Source organism: Canis aureus, chromosome 1, assembly GCF_053574225.1.
Source record: "Canis aureus isolate CA01 chromosome 1, VMU_Caureus_v.1.0, whole genome shotgun sequence".
Taxonomy (NCBI): domain Eukaryota; kingdom Metazoa; phylum Chordata; class Mammalia; order Carnivora; family Canidae; genus Canis; species Canis aureus.
In genome coordinates, this window is record NC_135611.1 from 33,084,219 (window position 1) to 33,100,470 (window position 16,252).

General features: G+C 35.9%; 1 long non-coding RNA gene across 1 annotated transcript in view; it reads left to right on the forward strand.

Moving 5' to 3' along the window:
• LOC144312457 (uncharacterized) overlaps positions 1–16,252 on the forward strand; it is a 44,538-nt gene that overhangs the window by 15,303 nt on the left and 12,983 nt on the right. Inside the window, exons 2-3 of the long non-coding RNA XR_013377933.1 lie at positions 9,496–9,590; positions 15,324–15,430. This is a non-coding gene — a long non-coding RNA (uncharacterized LOC144312457). The remainder of the gene's footprint in view (positions 1–9,495; positions 9,591–15,323; positions 15,431–16,252) is intronic.

Here is a 16,252-nt window from a genome sequence, read left to right on the forward strand (position 1 = left end):
ATGTTCATTGCAGCATTATTTACAATAGCCAAAATATGGAAACACCTAAGTGTCCATCAGTGGATGAATGGATAAAGAATAAGTGAGGGATATTATATATATAATATACACATATATATAATGGTATACTATATATATAATGGTGTGTGTGTGTGTGTGTGTATATATGTATATACATATATATATATATATATAATGGTATACTACTCAGCCATAAAAAAGAATGAAACCTGGCCATTTGCAGTAATATTAATGGAACTTGAAGGAATTATGCTAAGTGAAATATATCAGGTATAGACAAATATAGTATGATTTCATTTATATGTTGAATCTAAAAAAAATGTAATAAACTATGAGCAAAAAACAAGCTCAAAGATAGAAAACAGACTGGTGGTTGCCAAGGCAGGGCTGGAGGCAAATGGGAGAAAGGGGTGAAAAATTATAAACTTCAAGTTATAAGTAAATCATGAGGATGTAATGCACAGCATGATGACTACAGTTAATAACACTGTATTGCATATTTGAAAGTTGGTAAGAGAGCAGATCTTAAAAGTCTATCACAAGGAAAAAAAGAGAAACATTTAAGTAACTATATATTATGAAATAAAGAGGAATTGACAGGAGATTTGATTGATTGCTTAAAATATGCTCATGGAGGGAAGCCTGGGTGGCTCAATCGTTGAGTGTCTGCCTTTGCTCAGGGCGTGTCCTGGGATCTGGGATCAAGTCCCACATGGGGGTCCTTGCAGGGAGCCTGTTTCTCCCTCTGCCTGTGTCTTTGCCTCTGTGTGTGTGTGTGTGTGTGTGTGTGTCTCATGAATAAATAAATATAATCTTTAAAAAAAATAAAATATGCTCATGGACACATGAGAAATAGTTACTTGCATTTCAATTTAATCAAAGTGACAATATTTTAAAGTGAAAAAAGGATTAACACAAGTGAGGAGCCTTTTTAAAATTATTTTATAATGTTTTAAAAAATTATTGTTTTATTTTGAAATAATCAAGCACTGCTATTTAGCCACCACAAAACAAAGAAATCATTCAGGTGTGATTTGTTATCTCTTTGATAGTCATATATTAGTTAGGATTTAGGGAATACTTTTCATGGGACTCCTGGGTGGCTCAGTGGTTTAGCATCTGCCTTCAGCCCGGGGGATGATCCTGAGTCCCAGGACTGATGCCCACATCGAGCTCACTGCTTGGAGCCTGCTTCTTTCTCTGCCTTTGTCTCTGCCTCTCTCTCTGAGTCTCATAGGAATAAATAAATAAAATCTTTCTTTTTTTAAAGGAATACTTTTCATTAGCCCATGTTGAGATTTCTAAGACCAATTTACTATTCTAATAAGAAAAAAGACAAATTCTATGTAGATATCAACATAGTGCCTTCCAGTAAATATTTCATAAGTTTCTCTCTCCAATTTTACACAATTATCTTGTCAATAAGCCCCAAAGTAGGGCATGTTAAAAAAATTAAACCTATTTCTTAATTTTTTTACAGACTTACCCATTACAAATAAGAAAAATTAAATTACATTTACCCAAACCCTGTACAACTTGAAAAAATATTCAGGTTTTGTCCTTTGCTATGCTTTCTCATATTTTAGATAAATTGATACTATTTGGGCACAAACTTTCCCTCCTTTTCCTTGAAAAATAAACTCAGTTATCATATATAAATAGTTGTATTTTGATATCACCATTGCTTCTAGAATAGCCTCAATCACTATTACTTGTAAATTTTAATAAAGTAACTTTCAACTTCTATTTGAGGGACAAAATGGTATAAACTGTCGTATGTAGGATTTTAGCAGGCTAGAGAATATTACAATAGAGGTGAAACTTTTGTCAGTCACATCCATCCTTTTTATAACTTCTTAAAGTGTCAAAAAATATGTCAGTTTAGCACACGTCTCAGTTATAGCCTTCTATAGCATATAAAAATAAGAAGCAAACATGTATGAACTTTTGTCTGCATTTATTTTTGTAAATAGTTTTATTTAACATAGTCATACTTGTTCATTTCGCCTTGACTGTGCCTGTTTTTGCATCACTACTCATATTTAAGTAATTGCAAAAGAGACCCTATCTTCTGCAAAGCAATACATATTTACTATCTGGCCCTTTATGGAAAAAGTTTGCCAACTCTTCATTTAGGCATCGGAGGATTTTAAATGTGTTGATTCAATTATCCTAAGGTTTTTACACCATTACCTATGAATCTTAGAAATTATTTTCAAGAAATGCACGGTCAGTTCTGTTCCAACACTTGTTCTAAAAACATGGACTTGTTCCAACGCATTTGATATATTAGGGGACAATTTGAGCATACTGCAAATTTTGCTTTTGTTTCTGCACAATTTATTCTCCAAGAAACACTACTTGAAAACAGAAAAAAAGAAAAAAAGAAAAAAAAAAAAAAAGCTGTACCCAGCTGAGCTGACCTGCATAGGAATACACGAAATACATATACACATGCCTCAAACATCTCCCAACTATTTCTGTTTACTGTGGTGTTGTGAGCCACACTTCCCCAGCTGGTGTTACAACTTCCCATCAGATTTCACATAATCCTCCTTCTACCAATTCATGCTAATCACAAACTGCAATCCCTTTCACACCCTCTTCCCCAAGCAAACTTCTGGTCCTTTCAAGGAAAAAGTGCCAAAATAATTGTAATATTTATGTATCTGTTAATCATTCCGTATGTGAAAAACAGTACATTATTTTAATAGGTTTTTATTCTGTGTATGTGTGACTGTGTGCCTGTTACTAACAAAGTTTCTGAATGTTGTAGTCTTAACTTTATCTTTTCTCATATGCCTTGTGGTTTTTATTGTGTGATTTCTGCACAACAGAGTAATTTTAGAAATACATATTTTCCAGTATAGCAAACTGGCTGTTCTATACCTCTGTTTCTTTATCTATGCATCCATCCACCATCTATCTGATTTCTCACAGAGAATTCAAAGTTTTGTTTTTGTAGTTTTAAGATTTTATTTATTTATTCATGAGAGACACACAGAGAGAGAGAGAGAGGTAGAGACACAGGCAGAGGGAGAAGTAGGCTCCATGCAGGGAGCCCGACATGGGACTCAATCTGGAGTCTCAGGATCACTCCCTGGACTGAAGGCGGCACTAAACTGCTGAGCCACCCGGGCTGCCCGAGAATTCAAAGTTTAACAAGTACTTTAATCAAAGAATGTATCATACAATGGATTCGCATAATGTTCAAATTAATAACTCTTCGGGGATCCCTGGGTGGCTCAGCGGTTTGGCGCCTGCCTTGGGCCTGGGGCGTGATCCTGGAGTCCAGGGATCAAGTCCTGCATCGGGCTGCCTGCATGGAGCCTGCTTCTCCCTCTGCCTCTCTCTTTCTCTCATGAATAAATAAATAAAATCTTTAAAAAAAAAATGACTCTTCAGTACTGCTATTTTTTCAATAATATCCATGATTGTTATATTAAAGGCACATTTCAAAGTAAATACATATATTTTTAGATTTGTTTATTGGAGCACCTGGTGGCTCAGTTGATTAAGTATCTGCCTCTGGCACAGATCATGATCCCAGATCCTGGGATCAAGCCCCACATCTGCTTCTCCCTTTCCTCCCTACTCATGCTTTCTCTCTCTTTCTCTCTCTCTCTCTCTCTCTCTCTCGAGAGAGAGAGAGAGAATGCAAGTGATTGAGGGTGGGTAGAGGGATAGGGAGTGAGCAAATCTTAAGTAGACTCCATGCTGAGTGTGGAGCCCAACATGGGGCTTGATCTCATGACCTGGAAATTATGACTTGAGCAGAAACCAAGAGTCTAATGCTTAACCAACTGAGCTACCCAGGTGCTCCTGAAGGTAAATATTTTTAAAATTTCCTATTAGACTAAAACTTTTAGAATTAATGGATTTTTTTAAGGAAATTCTCAATGTTGGATATTCCAAATTTTTTGAAGCACCAGTTTGGAACAAATATGTCTCCAATTTCTTCAAGTAGCAATGTTTTAATCGACATGTTTTTAAGCATGGTCATCTGTCTAGTTGTACCATTGTGAAGATATAAAATCAGCTTTCCTATGAATTATATCATGGAAGCCTACTGTAGGTAATCTTCAGTATCCTGAGAAGAGTGTCTAAAAAAGTCTGAACGCTGAGATTTTGCACACTTGTCAAATTCAAAGGAAAAAAGTACAGAATATTTTTGTTAAAATATTTTTAACGTGAGCTAACTTTGTATTAAATTAATTAATGAAACATGTTTCCCTTAGTGCACAGCATGTTTAAACTGATTAGTTAATTGGTTGTCTCTTTTTTATTCTGATTACAAATCAAAAAAGAAAAAAAAAGCCAGGTTTCTTATCAGCATTCATTTTATTTTGTGTTCAGTGAATGCTTTTAAAGAATTAAAAGCCATAAATACATCTACATTCTCAATCACCTTAGTACTTTATATAGATAAATTATTATTAGAACTAGAGGTGTTAGCTGACCTGACAAGCATTATAGTAGGTGGAGTTAATTTTCTGATTCTGTGGAAAGAAACTTTTAAGTTTGGTAATTTTTCAACTGATTGAAGAATATGGAAACAAACTTCAGATTAAATATATAGTGTTGCTTAGTGAAAGCAGAATTCTTACTAACTACTCTTCAGAGGTGACTGATTTGTGTGTATATGTGTGTATATGTACACTTAGTTAAAAAGAAAAAATTGGGCTTCAATCAATTCTGTTGTGTATTTCCTGGAGTTCCAAAAACCATAGGTTCTAATAGTGTAAAAAATAAGAAGGTGTCTTTATTCAACATACAACCCATAATTTAAAACAATGAATAGACAATTGTGTCAAATATCAGATTTTAAAAATGTACTCTGTTGAGCCCTGGGGTGGCTCAGTGGTTGAGCATTTGCCTTTGGCTCAGGTCATGATCCCTGGGTCCTGGAATGCAGTCCTGCTTCTCCCTCTGCCTATGTCTCTGCCTCTCTCTCTGTCTCTCATGAATAAATAAATAAAATATTAAATTTTTTTTGCTATGTCTAAAACCATATAGTGTTTCCTTTGAGTATTCTAGGTTCATGAAAAACACAAGTGGTTCTGAGTTTTTAATCAAGTAGCTTTTAATCAAGTTACTTGTATAATGGAGTCAATGAAAGCTCAGAATTTATTAGAATGTAGTGATTTTATTTTGCTTTCCCTCAAAAAAATTATGCTTTTGATTGTTGCAGGGATTAGATTATTAAGTCTAATATTTATTATAACAAATATAATATTTTGAAAAGTAAACACTATTCTTTTAGGTTTAACTTCTCAACAAACTTAATAATATCAAATTAAAAATAAAATAAAGTGATGTTTGTTTCATATGCTTCATATTCCAGATTTCCTTTCAACTACACTTTTAACATTTTGTTTGTTTGTTTGGGGTTTTGTTGGTAAAGTCCAAAATTAAGAAAAATCTTAAAATTGTTAAATGTATGTGTGCTTACTCTCTCTAGTAAATACTGTAAAGAAAAGTAAAACCTCTGTTCGAGTATTGTGATATGCAAGATATTTTGCATTGTTTACCCTCATAAATGTTAATACAAACAAACAGGAAAGGATATTTGGCTAAACGGTATAGATAGTTATCACATTCTATTTTCAAAATAGAAACTTTTAAACTGAGAGTCAAGCTCATATTTAGTGTTCTTAGACAACTAATTTGTAAATGGCAAAATTTATACAAGGAAATCAAATTTTTGAATAAGAGATACATGTGAATTAATATAATTTGTTTCATGCAACAGATGGATAATATGTGAAACTAGAAAACAAATCTAATTTACTCAATGATCAAAGGATAATTCAGAAAACAATCTGCCAAAAAACAAGGAATAAATCCAAAGAAATAAAATATAATCTATCAGCAGATGAACATTAAGTACAAGAACTGACCCTAGGAAAACCACCATCAGAACTTTCTTGACTTTTGAGGGGTCTGCTGACATATATGTCACCCCTAAACATTTTTTAAGTGTTCCTGAGTGCCTGGCACAGAGACAAAGAACCTAAGTAGAAAAGCAGTGTCCTCAGAAAACTGGAGCAAAATGCCCTTTTTTTCTTTTTCTAATTGTAAAGAAATCATTTTCACTTTAAACTTATTTATAGAGATATCTACAATTTAAAAAATCTATGACTATTATCCAGAAAATGATCTTGAGTAAAAGATTTATCAAGTCCATATTTCTTCTGTTTAAACCAATAAACCATTAATTTGTCCTACCAGCTAGACATTAGAAGGAAATAAACATATTTACATAACTCTGTTCATTTTCAACTTGGGAAAAATTAGAAAAAAAAATTTGACCATTTTATCAACCAGTAATCATAGAAATCTTTTCTGGTTGTAAGAAGGAAAACAAAATTGAAGAACAGGGATTTGAGTAGAGATTAAATGTGTGTGTGTGTGCATGTGTGTGCATGTGCATGTATTTATCAACATAATGCCATGCTGCTTTAATCATCTCTTCTAAAATTTTACATATTTCAAAAAGACTCTGATATCTAAATAAAGTAAAATACATTTCATTACTGAGAAGCCTACCAGGATCTAAATATCTAAAAATTATCTTTTTTTCATGATTCCGTTTTTATACGTGAATTGGCTGCCACTAAATCCACTCACACATTTATACTAGGGCTTCAGCATCTCTGATTGCCCTTTTCCCCATGTCTCTGCCTTGGCCATTTCTACTAAATCATGTTCCTGCCAACCTTTGTCTACAATGAATGCCCTATTATTTAGTAATTGAATGTTTATGATGAGTTGTAATCCCATACTGCAACAAAGTGAAGTAGCTCTTGTTTTGATGAAGGCCCAGTCTCCATGCCAGAGACCCCAGAGACAAATAACAGCAGCCTTGATTCACAACTCTTTACCACTTTGGGCCCCTTTTACATTCTTTTTGAGTTTCTGATCTAATTACATATCCCATGGACTGTTTGTAGTTGGTATACCATCTTCCTCTTTTGCCTGTCTCTGGCATCTTTCTTTCTTTTTTCTTTTTTCTTTTTTTAATGTTCATCCTATTTGGCTCACACTTTAATCCTCCATTGGATTCTTTCTTGTCATTGACAAGTCAGTGCTGATCAAGATGGAACCAGGAGAGGTGAAACCCTGAGAATCACAAAGTGTCACTTTTCAAAGAGATGGTTCTAGCTTGACAAAGGTTTGGCTATGTTTCTTAAGCTTTAGATTGGTTTTAACAAGTCTCCTTTTCCTATTTTGGGACCATAAATGGGGAAATTTTCTCCTCTCTATTCACTTATGGATCTGGCCTTGACACGTCTTTCCTGACAACTCCAGGGAAGATTTGTGAATCTAATAGAAATCACTGAGATGCATTCTGTAATAAATGATGGAATCTTAGACGTTATTTATGCAATAATTCATAGTATTTATAGAATCTTGGATCTTTCCTCCACTGGCCTCCTGGTTTATCCTTCCCAAATTCTTTTTTTTTTTAAGATTTTATTTATTTATTTATTCATGAGAGACACAGAGAGAAAGAGGAAGGCAGAGACATAGGCAGAGGGAGAAGCAGGCTCCATGCAGGGAGTGGATGCCGGACTGGATCCTGGAACCGTGGGATCACACACTGAGCCAAAGGCAGATGCTCAACCGCTGAGCTACTCAGGCATCTCTATCCTTTCCAAATTCATGAAAGAGTGATTATCTATCTTCTTCCTTCCTTCTTTCCGTTCTTTTTTTTTTTAAAGATTATTATTATTATATTTTTTTACTTATTCAGAGAGAGAGAGAGAGAGAGAGGCAGAGACACAGGCAGAAGGAGAAGCAAGCTCCATACAGGGAACCCTACATGGGACGCGATCCCGCGACCCCAGGATTACACCCTGGGCTGAGGGCAGCGCTAAACTACTGAGCCACACGGGCTTCCCATCTCCTATTTTTATATATCTATATCTGTATTAGTCTGTTACGTGAAATCTATTTTGATTTTCTTATCAATTTTATGTGACTTTTAGATCTCAAATCCCTGTAGAAGCCCACCAACTGAATTAGTACTTTCTTTGAATACAATTCCAAAAAATATTTTGGCTTTTTAGCATTTAGGACAGACTTTTAGTATTTTAATTTTTAGTAGGGAATTATGTTTGCTCATAGTATGTGTGCTGGGATAGATATTGAGCTGTGGTTAGCTTTGTTTAGGTAAGAGATCTTGGTGATATATATGCTTATATGATGTGGGTTAATTATTTCTCATTCTAATTATACTATTTATTTTATTTTTATTTTTTAAAAAAGATTTTATTTATTCATGATAGACATAGAGAGAGAGAGAAAGAGAGAGAGAGAGAGGGAGAGAGGGAGAGAGGGAGAGAGGGAGGGAGGCAGAGACACAGGCAGAGGGAGAAACAGGCTCCGAGCGGGGAGCCTGATGTGGGACTCCATTCCTGGACCCAGGATCATGCCCATAGCCGAAGGTAGATGCCCAACCGCTGAACCACCCAGGCATCCCTGACTTTACAATTTAAAGAATATAAATCATCAAGATCTAAAATAGAGTGAATTATATCTTCACAATTTCCCAGCCAATTATTAAAATCCAAAACATTATTATCATGAAAAATATCTCATAATATTCAAAATACAGTTTATTTAAACATAGCAGAAATTCAAGGAGAAAATGGATTGCAGTCAACAATATTTTCAAACTGAGCATTATTGGTCATTACAGACTCAAATGAGGTTCATAATATGTGATTGAGTAGTGAAAAGCTCTTTATCCCATTATCAATCCCTTGAGGCAAATGAAAACGATTGGAAAAGGAACCCTAACGCACTATAAATAATATGTGTATATGTGTTCAGGAGTAAGGAGCGATCTAATGTGATTTTGTGGTGGTATATATTAGGGGTTTGCATGGCATATAAAGAGAGTTTAAATTCTGTGGTGTTCACAGATTGTGAACCTTCATAAAATCAGTGGTGCAGGCAGTAGGCACCACAAATGTTTCAAGGGAATTGGTGTACTTATCATAAAGCAGTCACAGATGATAATCTGAAAACTCTAATTACAGGCTTATCGCAGTGTGAAATCTTTCATATTGAAAATAATGCCACAGTATACATTTAGTTGGTATGCGTAAATATCAATGAAAATATCAATAGATGGAACCTGTCCTCTTAATATTCATTAGACACTCCAAACCACAGTTCACCTTTTTCTGTAAATGATAATTATTTTTTGTTGTTGCCATGAGGAGCTATAGAAAAATACCTTATTTTAATTATAAACGCTCACACATTTCTTTGCTGCAGAAGTAGGTCACACTAGCACCTCAGTGTGATTAAAAAATTTTTTTTATCCTATGGCTTTTTTTTTTCTAACATGTGTTGGAACTCCTTGACTACCATATGGGAGCCTGATATAAGCTGTATTCAAAAAAGCTGCACCTGTATGCCTCTCCCGGCCGACGTTGCATGTTGCATGTGTTCATTTTCCAGAGATACAAATGGTATGGAGCGAAGGGAGCATCACCTTTGGGTATTCATTATTCTGGCGATCACCTGGGGATGGCCAATTTGAAACCACCTTGGAGGTAAGAAATCAACTAGGTTTGCAGAAGAGGGTGACGGCTGCAGGGCTTCACTTTTGCTGGATGTCATTTAACATGGATGAACTGTAAGTGCCTAAAATGGGGGTGCTTATCATGGAGAAGCACTGGGTTTATATGGCCACACAGAAAGCTCAGTGCAATATTGTTCAGCATAAAAAGGGAGGAAGGGCAGCAAGCAATGCAGAAAGTGACAAACCATTAAGCTAATCCTATAAAGATCTGGCCTGTCAGGCAGCACATTTCCTGAATACTTAGAAAGCATGAGAGAGGCTTATTAATGGTTCATCACAGTTCTTACACTGCTTACATGGCTAATATGCAAACACTGCCCTTTCTTAGTTGGGATTTTCAGCACATCAGGACGTCACTTCCATGGCTACTGTATTTTTTTTTTCCTCCTGGGTAATTGAAGCATTACCATAGAAGACAATGATTGATGATGTCTTTAAAGGTCTAAAAAAGCACAGGCTATTTTTGAAACTGTGCCATGTCTATATAAGGAGAGAAGAAGGAACAGTCTGAATTCTACAGTCTGCTAGAGCAACAGCAACAAAGCGCTGAGGCATATGCAGAGCACAGGGCTACTTTCGTTTTTTTGTTCCCACTCTGCACCCTTTCCTTCCCCTTTTTGAGTTACTGCCTGCTGCCCATTAGTGCAGGGATGGTCTGGAGTTTGTCACATGCTCAGAGTAATTAGGCCACCGGTGCCAGGAAAGTGTGACTCCACACCTCATCCTTAGGAGCTGCAAAGCTCTTCTCACCTTTGAAGGCTGCTGGAGTGAGTTGAAAACAAGAAATAGTGGTGGTGCTGGTGGGATTACCATAGTTTTGCATTTAGCACAACAGCTTTCTTTGAGGTATTTACAGCACTTTGAAACTACCACCTTATGTCCACGCATCCCTTCCCCTACTTTTTATTTGTCGTTTTCTTCTCTTCAGCTCTTCTGTCAACCTTTATGGGTGTTGGTTCAATCCAATAAACATTTAGGAGGAATCTGCAACACCTTACTAGGTACTGAGAATATGAAACTCTTTATGTATGCTTTTATTTAATTCCTGGAAACAGGATTGTAAGATAGGCACACATGGTAACAAATGTCATTTTAAAATCACTGTGTGTTTTTTTTTTTTCTTTTTTCATCCTTGTACCAATAATGGGTAAAGACACAGAGAGAGGACTTATTTTTGAGGGATAGGAGAGTGAAAGTTGGGAACAAAACATTGGTTTAGGTTAATTCATCTCTATGCCCTCAAAATTACCTTAAAAGATGGAAAAGCTAGGGCCTCGTTCACTAAACCATTTGAGCTGCTCTCCAGTGTTTGATTTAATACATATTTAGTACTTGTCAAATATATAACTAAAGTCATAAAACCTAAGGAAAACAATAGGAAGCACACTATTAAAACTGGTTTTTGTTTCTGTTTGTTTGTTTTGTTTCCCTCAGAGCAATTCTGGCCATGTCAGTTTGGGCAAGTTACCCAAATTTTCTGGGAATTCAGTCCCTCATTTATACAATGAATATAATAATAACTGGCTTAAAAAGTGTTCAGACTATTAAAAGAGAAAATAAAGAGCACAGCGTATGACACACGGTAATGAATTCATATTCCCTTTGAAATTGGGAAGAAACTGTTTTTGCTCAGTATTATTTGGGGAAAGATTCTTTTATAATAAATACAGAACTGTATTTTTCCTCCTCTTTTTGACTATGAAACTTCTTATAACCAGGAATGATATATTTTATTTGGGGAGTATTTTTTTAAAAGATATATTTATTTATTCATGAGAGACAGAGAGAGAGGGGGCAGAGACACAGGCAGAGGGAGAAGCAGGCTCCATGCAGAGAGCATGACGTGGGCCTCGATTCCAGGTCTCCAGGGTCTGGCCCTGGGCTGAAGGTGGCACTAAGCCACTGAGCCACCTGGGCTGCCCTATTTAGGGAGTATTTTTCGTTGGTTGACTATTCCATATTCTTCATGCATCATAGAACGAGGAAGTGCCTAATAATATTATAAGTGAAAATTAGGATGCAGATGAAGCAGTTGAAGTGATTTTTTTTTTGCAGAGAAATTGAGGCAAACAGGATAGGTTGCCTAAAGTCACATTAAAAGATAATGGAAGAGAGGAAAAATAGAAGAATAACAGAAAAAAATTAGAGGACCAGAATAGAGGCTTCAGAACCTTTTCAGCTAATGAGTATTACTTTTGAGGCTTGACCAATACTTTCACAAAAAAAGGGGGGAAAGGAGTAGTGTTTGGGTGGCCCAGTTGGTTGAGTGTCCAACTTTTGATTTCAGTTCAGGTTATGATCTACCAGTCTTGAGATGAAGCACCATGTTAGGCTCTGTGCTTAGCGTGGATTCTGCTTGAGATTCTTTCCCTCTGCCCCTTCCTCTACTCCCTCTCTATCTCTCTCATAAATAAATAAATAAATAAATAAATAAATAAATAAATAAATAAATAAATAAAAATAAATCTTTAAAAAGAAAAGAGGAAGGAAAATTACTCTTCTCTGAATCATAAAATCCTGGAGCATAGCTTCACCACAAATTAAATCAGCTTACAATGTAATGTATCTAAAAATACCACTTTGTGTTTCCAGTTTTCTTCCTCATCATTGTCTTGTGCTAATGCTCCTTTTCATATTTTTCTTCTTTTCATATTGTTAGCTAGGCCTTCTCCAGCTATGTGCTTATGACTCATTTCAAAAAACGGGTGTATGAGTTCATTTGGAATCCAATACCAGAAGTTAGCCCAAATATTCTCTGACCTTCAGGAAATCAAAACTAACTAGAAATAAAAGAAAAAAGAAAAGGTCTCTTCAGACTCAAACCTAATTCAAATACATATTTAAGTGATTATTATACATTTTTTAAGTCTCTGACAGTAGTGACTATGAGAATATTGCCAGCAGATTCACATTAATCTCTCAATATGTTTATTTTCCCATCTGGGCTTTAAACCTAAAATTAAATTTTTATATAATTCTAACCAAGTTGATATCATGCATTCTTTCCATTAATAGTTTTATTCAACTGTCAGTATACCATGCTTTACATGGCAATGGAAAGTTAATTTGATTCACTTGTGATATGCTTTTAGGCTCTGAAGTTCTAACATAATGAGGTAGTGTCTCCTCTGCTTCAATGTTCTACACTGCAGGGTGATCCTGTGGATACCTCAGCGTTCTTGTTAAAAATGCTTTATCTGTATGCCCCATCCCCAGCATGTGCACATACCAGATGTATCATTAAAACTTCAGAAAAAATTGTTCATGGCACAGGGAAAGAGTCTCCAGAATGTCTTGGGAAGAAGAGCAACATATATAACAACTGCTGTATACACTTCAAGCATCAAGATATTTTGGCCATTTGGTGATAGGGGTTGGAGATAGGAAACTTCTTTACAAGTCATCTGAGAGGTTTTTAAATTTCTAGCAATCACATTTTTACAGTGATAGGAATTGGATGACTGTTAGAATCCATCACAAACAGAATAAAAATTAAGCCCAGTAGTTGAAAGAATTTTTGTTTTAATTGATAGAAAGGATTAATGAATAACTAGCTGACTACAAGCTCTCCAGGAAATCTGGATATATCCAAAATAAAATCCTTCTTAGGGCCTGACTTGCATTCCTCCAAAATTCATATGTTGCAGCTCCAAACTTCAGTAGCTCAGCATGTAACTATATTTGGTGTTGGGCCTTTAAACAAGTAAGTAAGTTAAAATGAAGCTGTAGGTGCACCTGGGTGGTTCAGTTGGTTAAGTATCTGCCTTCGGCTCAGATCATGATCCTGAGGTCCTGGGACAGAACCTGTATTGGGCTCCTTGCTTGGCTGAGAGCCTGCTTCTCCCTCTCCTGTTCCCCCTGCTTGTGGTCTTGCTCTCTCTCTCTCTGTCAAAAAAATAAAATCGGGACACCTAGGTGGTTCAGCGGTTGAGCATCTGCCTTTGGCTCAGGGCCAGGTACTGGGGTCCCAGGATCAAGTCCCACATCAGGCTTGATACATGAAGACATGAAGCCTACTTCTCCCTCTGCCTATGTCTCTCTCTCTCTCTCTCTCTCTGTGTTTCTTATGAATAAATAAATAAAAATCTTGAAGATAAATAAGTAAATAAAAAATAAAATCTTTAAAAATAATAATGAAATGAAGCTGCAAGAGTGGGCTCTAATCCAATTCAACTAGTGTCTATAAAAGAGGAATAGAAAACAAAGAGAGACCCCAAGGGTAGGTTGCACAGAGAGATGACTCTAAGGAGATAGCAAGAGGGTGGGTGGCCATCTGCAAGCCAAGGAGGGAGGCTTCAAAAGAAACCAAACCTGCAGACACCTTGACCTTGCACATCTACATTTCAGAACTATAAGAAAGAAATTTTTGTTGTTTAAACAAGCCTCTCTATTATGGCAGTTTACCAAGCTAATATAATCAGAAACATGGAATTCTTTTATCTTTTTAAGATTTATTTATTTATTCATGAGAGACACCAAGAGAGAGAGAGACAGAAACATAGGCAGAGGGAGAAGCAGGCTCCCTGCAGTGCCCCCCATGTGGGACTTGATCCCTGATCCCAGGATCACGCCCTGAGCCAAGGGCAGACGCTGAGCCCTGAGCCACCCAGGCATCCCAGAAACATGGAATTCTTTATTAACATCTACATGAGTTGTTCAAATTATTTACCATATTCCTTAAACTGTAGCATAGCCCATACAACAATATTGATAAATCTAAAAGCCATTCCTCAACCTTGGTTTCTGTTTCATTTTGCATTACTTTTGACCCGTGGATTTTTTTTTTTAACTATTTTCAACCACTGCTATGCAACACTGAATGGCTTTTCAAATTAGTTTTTACTGCAGACTTGATGACTTTTTTTTAATGAATTCAATCTAAAATTACAAGGCAAAACAGTTCTTATATGCAAAACTTACATTGCTGTAAAGTCATTTTGACAACCCAAGTTTTTTGTTTTGTTTTGTTTGTTTTTATTGAAGTATAATTAACATACAGTGCTATATTAGTTTCAAGAGTACAATATAAAGATTTAACAATTCTTTACATTACTCAGTGCTCACCATGATAAGTGTAGTCACCATCTGTCACCAAACAATGCTATTACCATCTTATTGACTATATTCCCTATGCCATACTTTCCATCTATGTTTCTAATTTTGTTACTAGTTTGCACCTCTTAATCCCCTTTATCTATTTCACCCATCCCCTATTCCTTTTCCCCTTGGCAACCACCAGCTTAGTCTCTGTCTTTAGGAGTCTGAGGTTTTTTTGTCTCTTTCTTTCTTTGTTCATTTGTTTTATTTCTTAAATTCCACAAATTAGTGAAATCATATTGTATTTGCTTTTCTCTGTCTGACTTATTTCATTTAGCCTAATACCCACCAGGTCTATCCATGCTGTTGCAAATGACACGTTATCACTCATTTTTATGGGTGAGTAATATTCCATTGTATTTCTATTCCCTTCACTTCAAGATATGATGTTCTGTATTTTCCAACTTTCACACTAACTTTTTTCTCCCTTTCTTCATTGCAGGTTTGTATTTCTAGGATGTTGTGTTTATATTCTTTATCTCCCTCTGCATTCTCTCTCAAGGAAATTTCATATACTCCCACATGCAAAACCTCCAATATTCTATGAATATCAGTGCATTGCCTTACTTCTCTTGTGGTAAAATTAGTTTTTTTCTTTGCTTTTTAGTAATAGATATCTTGACAGGATTTATTAGAGTGAAGATGATATTCAAGGAAGGCACTGTTGGTGCTGCTGTCATTAGCTTTGTGGCCAGGAAGGAATCTTCATCCACTGTGTTTGTTTTAATAAAGACAAGTTGTTAACTCCTCCATAAAATAAGGGTCCAATGGAATCAACATGCCATGTGGGGAGGGGTGGTTGCTCCTGAAGTAGGGTGTTGTATTAGAAACTCAGGTTTTGTTCAGCTCTGACCAAGCAGTGGCTATATTCTGATTGGTCTTAGAGATGAGAGGTTTATAACACTAGGTCAAATATAATTTTTATGTACCATGGCCATTCTGTTATGTAATCCCATTTATAAGCCCTAATGTGATTTTCTATCAAAACCCTGGCAACATTGCTATGATCCTCTCACTGAGACATCAGTGGGCTCCATACAACATTCTGGCACTTCCAGCAACATTGGATCTGCTGAGGTTTAAGAGCAAGGAGTAGAGTCATTCATATTACCATGTAGGTTAGCCAGACAACCATCATGTTCTTTGGATTTCACTAAATGTCAGAAGCATATGGACTAGTTCATCACGAAGTAGGTCTCCTACCTAGTGGTAAAAGTTAACTGGTATAGTAACAAAGAATATTCTATTATGACTCAGACACTGCACCCTAGAAATATCAGATACAAGACAGTACTTCCTGTGTGATTCTATGTACATCAAGCTCAAAATCTGACAAAATAAATGGCTATTGAAGTCAGGATAGTCTTTGTCTTTTGAGAAGATGGGTTATAGTGAATTAGAAGATACACAACATAACATGCAGAGGACTAAGTAAAAATATAAAGTGTATTAGTTGGTGAAGAAAAAATAAAAAAATATCCAACAATAAGGGAAGATGTGGGTATCAGAGATGGACTATTTAATTTAGATAGGAGC